The sequence below is a fragment of the Prionailurus viverrinus genome, chromosome X (genome assembly GCF_022837055.1).
Source record: "Prionailurus viverrinus isolate Anna chromosome X, UM_Priviv_1.0, whole genome shotgun sequence".
Taxonomy (NCBI): Eukaryota; Metazoa; Chordata; class Mammalia; order Carnivora; family Felidae; genus Prionailurus; species Prionailurus viverrinus.
The window spans coordinates 17,885,458-17,891,457 of NC_062579.1; positions in this window are offsets into that span (position 1 = coordinate 17,885,458).

Genomic DNA, 6,000 nt, shown 5'->3' on the forward strand with positions numbered 1-6,000 from the left:
TCACACGTGCTCTTTCTCTCTCAAAGTAAGTAAACTTTGAAAAAAAACAAAAGGTATGTACAGTTTCAACCTCACAGATATTGACAAAATGCCTCTTAAAAAGATCGTTCAGGAGGCGCCTGGCTGGCTTAGTCAGTGGAGCATGTGACTCTGGATCTCAGGGTTGTGAGTCCAAGCCCCATGTTGGGTGTAGAGATCACTTCAAGATAAAATCTTTAAAAAGATCATTCCGCTTTATACTCCTACAAACAACAGTGAGAACACTGGACATTTTCTTTCCTTCCTTAAGACATTTTTTGAGTATAGTTGACACAGTGTCACATTAGTTTCAGGTGTACAACACAGTGATTCAACAAGTCTCTAGGTTATGCTCTGCTCACCACAAGCACAGCCACCAACTGTCCTGACACATCGCCGTTAGGATGCCACTGATTGTATCCCTTACCTCCTACCTTTCATCCCCGTGACTTACTTATTCCGCAACTGGAAGCCAGCATCTCCCACTCACCTTCATCCATTTTGCCCCACCTCCACCCCCCTCCCTTCCGGCCACCATCAGTTTGTTCTCTGTATTTCCAGGTCCAATTCTGCTTTTTGCTTGTTTATTCATTAGTTGAGTTCTGTTTTGTTTTTAGATTTGACATAGGAGTGGAATCGAATGGCGTCTGTCTTTCTCAGTCTGACTTATTTCACTTGGCACAATACACTCTTGGTCTATCCATATTATTCCAAATGGCAAGATCTCATCTTTTTTGTTATGGCTGAGTATATTCCATTGTGTGCGTACCACAACTTTACTCATTCATCTCTCGATGGATGCTTGGGCTGCTTCCGTATCTTGGCTCTTGTAAATAATACTGCAATAAACATAGGGGTGCCTGTATCTTTTTGAGTTAGTGTTTACGTTTTGTTTGCATCAATACCCAGTAGTGGAATTCTATTTTTAATGTTTTGAGGAACCTCCATACTGCTTTCCACAGCGGCTGCACCAATTTACACTCTCACCAATAACACCGGGTATTTTCAATCTTCTAAAACCTTGTTAGTCTGATGAACAAAACCTAATCGCTTATTATTGTTTTATGTGCATTTCTTTCATTATTAGTGAGATCGAGTACTTTTTCATGAGACAATAGGCAATTGCATTTCCTCTCCTACGAATGATATTCTCAATTGCTTGTTAATGTTGTACCCAGATTACTTTACCCACAGTTAATGTTTTAAAAGTTTGCTAGGGCTTTATGAATAGCTGGCATGAGGGTGACCATGAGGCTGGCCATTAGTCTTACTCCCTTTTCCTTTACATTCTAAGCCAGTGTTTCTTGTCATGCATTTTATGTAGCAGTGGTCCTCTCTTATTCTGGTAGATGGTTTGCCTTGAAGGGACACGAGAGGAAGGCTGCTAATCGCCTCCAAGTAGCCACCTTCCTAGTGGTGGGTTGAAGAGGGCTGCAAATTCTGTGTCATTGCCCTCACGGAGAAGTTTCTTTCTCTTCCTCTTGGATTTGGACTTGGCCCTGTGACTGCTTTGACCAGTGGAAGGTGGTGAAATGACACTATGCCCAAGCTGTGAGGCTCTGAGCTTCTGCTCTGTGTTTTTGGCTCCCCCGCGGGAGAGTGATCATTCGGGAGGAGAGGCTGTGAGGCCACAGTGGGAGGGAGAGAGGCTTGAGCGCCCAGCATCTTCGTTGACTGCGGTGAGACCAGCGGAGGAACTGTCCAGCTGAGCCCACTTAACCCCCAGATCCATGAGAAATAACTAAATGCTTATTGTTGTTTTATGGTTCTTTTTTTTTTTTTTTTCCTTAGCGAGAGACAGCAGGGAAAGGGCAGAGAGAGAGGGAGAATCCCAAGCTGGCTCCGCACTGTCAGCACAGAGCCTGATGTGGGGCTCAATCCCACGAACCACGAGATCACAACTTGAGCCAAAATCAAGAGTCAGAGGCTTAACCCACTGAGCCATCCAGGCGCCCTCATGTGTGTTTTGTAAGTAGGCTCCGTGCCCAATGCAAGCCCAATGTGAGGCTCGTATTCATGACCCTGAGATCAAGACCAGAGCTGAGATCAAGATCAAGAGTCGAATGCTCAACTGACTGAGCCACCGACCAAGCCCCTAGTTTTATGTAGTTTTTGTTATTTCAAGCCACTAAGTTTTAGGGTGCTTCTTTGGCCTTTAATAACCAAATCCTGATTTGTACCTGGGCACATTGTAGTGCAATTGGAAGGCCCCATCTCTTGGCTTGTTCTTCAGGGAAGACTGGCCAATCTGAGTAAATTCTGGATGAGGACATGTTGTGTGGTGTTTCCAGGAAGTCACCTTAAAAGAGACGGGGCGGGGTGGGGGGGCATGGGGCACCTGGGTGGCTCAGTCGGGTGGGCGTCTGACTTCAGCTCAGGTCATGATCTTGCAGTCTGTGAGTTCGAGCCCCACATCAGGCTCTGTGCTGACAGCTCGGAGCCTGGAGCCTGCTTTGGATTCTGTGTCTCCCTCTCTCTCTGCCCCTCCCCTGCTCATGCTCTGTCTCTATCTGTCTCAAAAAATAAATAAAAACATTTGAAAACAATTTAAAAAAAAAAGAGAGAGAGACGGGGCAGGCCCTTTACGCCATTCGTCAAATTTGTTGCCTGGAGCAGATGGGATGGCTGGAGCTCTAGTGGCCAGATTGAACGATAAAGACACGAATCACATCCTAGAGTGGCGGAGTGGCAGGCCAGAAGGTACCTGGATCACTGGCAACTTTATAGAGCTGTTATACTCCAGCCATGAACCTCCTACTTTCACGTGTGTTTTATATGAAAGGAAAGTACACCTTTTATCTAATTTAAGCCATGGTCTTTTTCCTATTCTGTGCAGCTGACCCTAAACATATGTGACATAGGGCAAGACCGAAGTCCATTATGAAGCCTGTTACCTGCCTTTGCAATAGGAGCCTGTGTCCCAGGGATTCATTGACCTACTTTTTGGGAATTCCTGTATCGGGATACAATTATGAGCAAAATCAGACAGCTCCCTATGCCCACACACCTTACGGCCAATCAAATAATCACAAAGCACGTGGAAAACTATAACTATGACCAGCCCTTGCCAGACAGCCTCACGATGCCAGGAGAGCCCAGAGTGCGGCCTTTGCCAAATCAAGGAGTCAGGGTCTGGAAGTGATGTTTGAGCTAAGGTCTGAAAAGCAGGTGCGAGTGAACTCAGCGATGAGGGTACAGAAGACCATTCCGGGCAGAGGTCACAGCACGTAGGGAAGCACGGCAAGTAAAATGGGAGGAAAGATGATGTGGGTGGAGCCAGAAGGAAGTGAGTTAGGTGTGAACGAGGCTGGAGAGGGCAGCACGTGACAGAATAGCAGCTCACATTTGTGAGTCTTGTCTGTTTTCAAAGCCCTGGGAGCCACTGAAGCTTTTATTTGTTTGTTTGTTTATTTACCTTTCCCCCCATTTTTTAGAGAGAGAGAGCACAGGGAAGAGGGGCAGAGGGACACAGGGAGAGAATCTTAAGCAGGCTCCACGTTCAGTGCCCCCGGACGTGGGGCTCAATCCCACAACCCTGGGATCATGACCTGAGCCAACATCAATAGTCAGATGCTCAACTGCCTGAGCCACTCATGCGCGCCCCCACCATTGAAGTTTTTAAGCTGGCAAGTGGCGGTGATCTGAAAGAGAAGATGGTAGCAGAGAAGTGAGACACAGAAGTGCTACTTCTCACTCTCACTCTTGGGCGTGGGTCCTTGACTTTGTTTTTTATTTGTCACTGAGAGGTTGAATTGAAGTAACCCCTTAATGTTTGGTGAAATCAGGCACATTTGTTAGGATGTGTATTGGAGTGCATGGGACTCAGTGACAATAGTGGTTTGAACAAGTTGGAAGCTTATTTCTCTTTTAAACAAAAATTGGAGGGTGTTGTATGTAAGCCAATGTGACAGTAAATTATATTTCAAAGATTGGGGGTGATATAGTAGATCTACTCTAGGAAATCATCAAGGTCCCAGTCTCCTTGTATCTTGTTGCTTTTCTGTCCCTAGGATGTTGCCTTTATCTGTATGGCCCAAGACGGCTCTCAACATTCCAGGCAGTGGGAAGGAAGGAAGGGGAAGAAGAGGTCACATCTCTTCCCTTTTGGGGCATGGGTTAGTGGTCGCCCATATTGCTTCTTTTTATATCTCAGTGACCAGAACTTAGACACATTGTCATACCTAGCTCCTGTGAGCCAAGTCTAGCTATGCCCATTCCTCTACATGTGGTCAATGGCTGCTTTTGCACTAGTAAGAGCCCTTGGTTCCTCAGAAAGTATACAGTCGGATGGCCAAAAGGACCCCTGGTACCTTAGTGTGTGGTCTGGCTGGTGGCCTTAGCTTCCCCCACATCACCCGAACAAAAGACTGACTGAGGGACTGATGGTGGCCCCGGAGAGACAGCAGGAGGAAAGCTGCTTCCCTATAGGGCTCGAGATTCCACAGCAAGTGGGCTGGCCCCCGCCCCAAGGGCTCCCACTCACCTGTGATTCCAAAACATGTGCAGGTGGTAAGGGGCCCCTGAGCACCATCTTGCTGGTAGGTTTGGGGCTGCTAGGTGGGAAGGCCCTCCCATGGCTGAAAAGGACCTTCATTCCTTAGAATACATGTGCTGACAGCCAGAAGGATCCTTGGGTCTCCAGCACACGTGCAGGTAGGCGCCTGGACAGGTGGAATCCAGGAATGTGGGCAGGCTGGTGACTCAGAGGACCCAATGGCCCCAGCACAAGGCCAGACAGTGACTGGAAGGGCCCCTGGGTGACCAGTGCACAGTAGGGATGGTGGTTGAAAGAGCTGTTGACTCAATAGGTCACGGGCAGGTTAACAGCCAGAGAAGCCCTAGGTTTCCCAGTGCCGAACACCTGTGCAGTTGCCAAAGTGCTCACCAACAGCACATGGGCAGACTGATGGCCGGATGACCCTCTGTTGCCCAGCACACGGCAGGCACGTGCGTGTGTGTGTGTGTGTGTGTGTGTGTGCATGTCAGGGGGTGGGATGGAACCAAGTGATGCATGGAACCCTCGTGGGTGGCCAGGTTTCTCATGGAAAGATTGCTTAAGCACATGAGTAGAATAGTAGCCAAAAGGGCTCTTGCTGCCTCAAAACAGAGTTGGTGTAAAGGCACAAAGGGCCCTCGACTCTACTGCATGTGATGCTAGTATGGTGGCCAAAAGGGCAGTAGAATTACTAGAATAGCCCATGGTTCCCCATCATGCAGAAAGGTTGTGTGCAGGGTCGACCCGCAGAACCCACACAGGAAGCCAAGTTGGTGACCAGAAGGCCATCTGGAACACCTAGAAAGAGGGTCACCAAAAGGCATTCGTCTTCTACAACACTCTGAAGCCTGAGGGAGGAAAGTGTTTTGTTCTGTCCACTGCAGGCTGGCGTCCTGAAGCATCTAAGAATATTGGGATTTCAGGCTGGGTGTGGTCAGAAGGGCCTCAAGTCTTGTTCTCTGGTGATGGCAAGTGGGGAGTAGGAAGGGAACGGGATGCACCAGCAAGATGTAAAGATGGTGGCCAAGAGAGCTCTCACTCCCTCAGTATACTGGCAGGTTGCTAGCGAAAAAGTTGATGGCTCCACACTGTGCCGGGCCTGTAAGGTGTCCAAGAGGGATCTCATTTCCCAGCGCGTGGGCAGACTGAAGGTCGGTTAGCTCTCTGTTCCCCAGCACACAGGCCGGTTGGGGGACCAAATGACCAATGGAACCCTGGTGGGTGGGTCCGTTTGTGACCCTAAGAGTCCTTGCAACCAACGCAGAAGGATGGTGGCCCAAAGGATTCTGTCACAGTGAACATGTGGCCTGGGGCTAGAAGGCCTTTCAGCTCTGTAGCTTGTGAGGCCCATATGACAGCCAAAAGGGCTCCCACTTTCAGAGCTAGTAGTCCCCCGATGGCTGGTTTGCTCTATGTTTCCCAGGACAATGGGGTCAAAATGACTGGCGGAAGCCCAATGGGAGGCCAGGTTTCAGACGGGAAGGTCA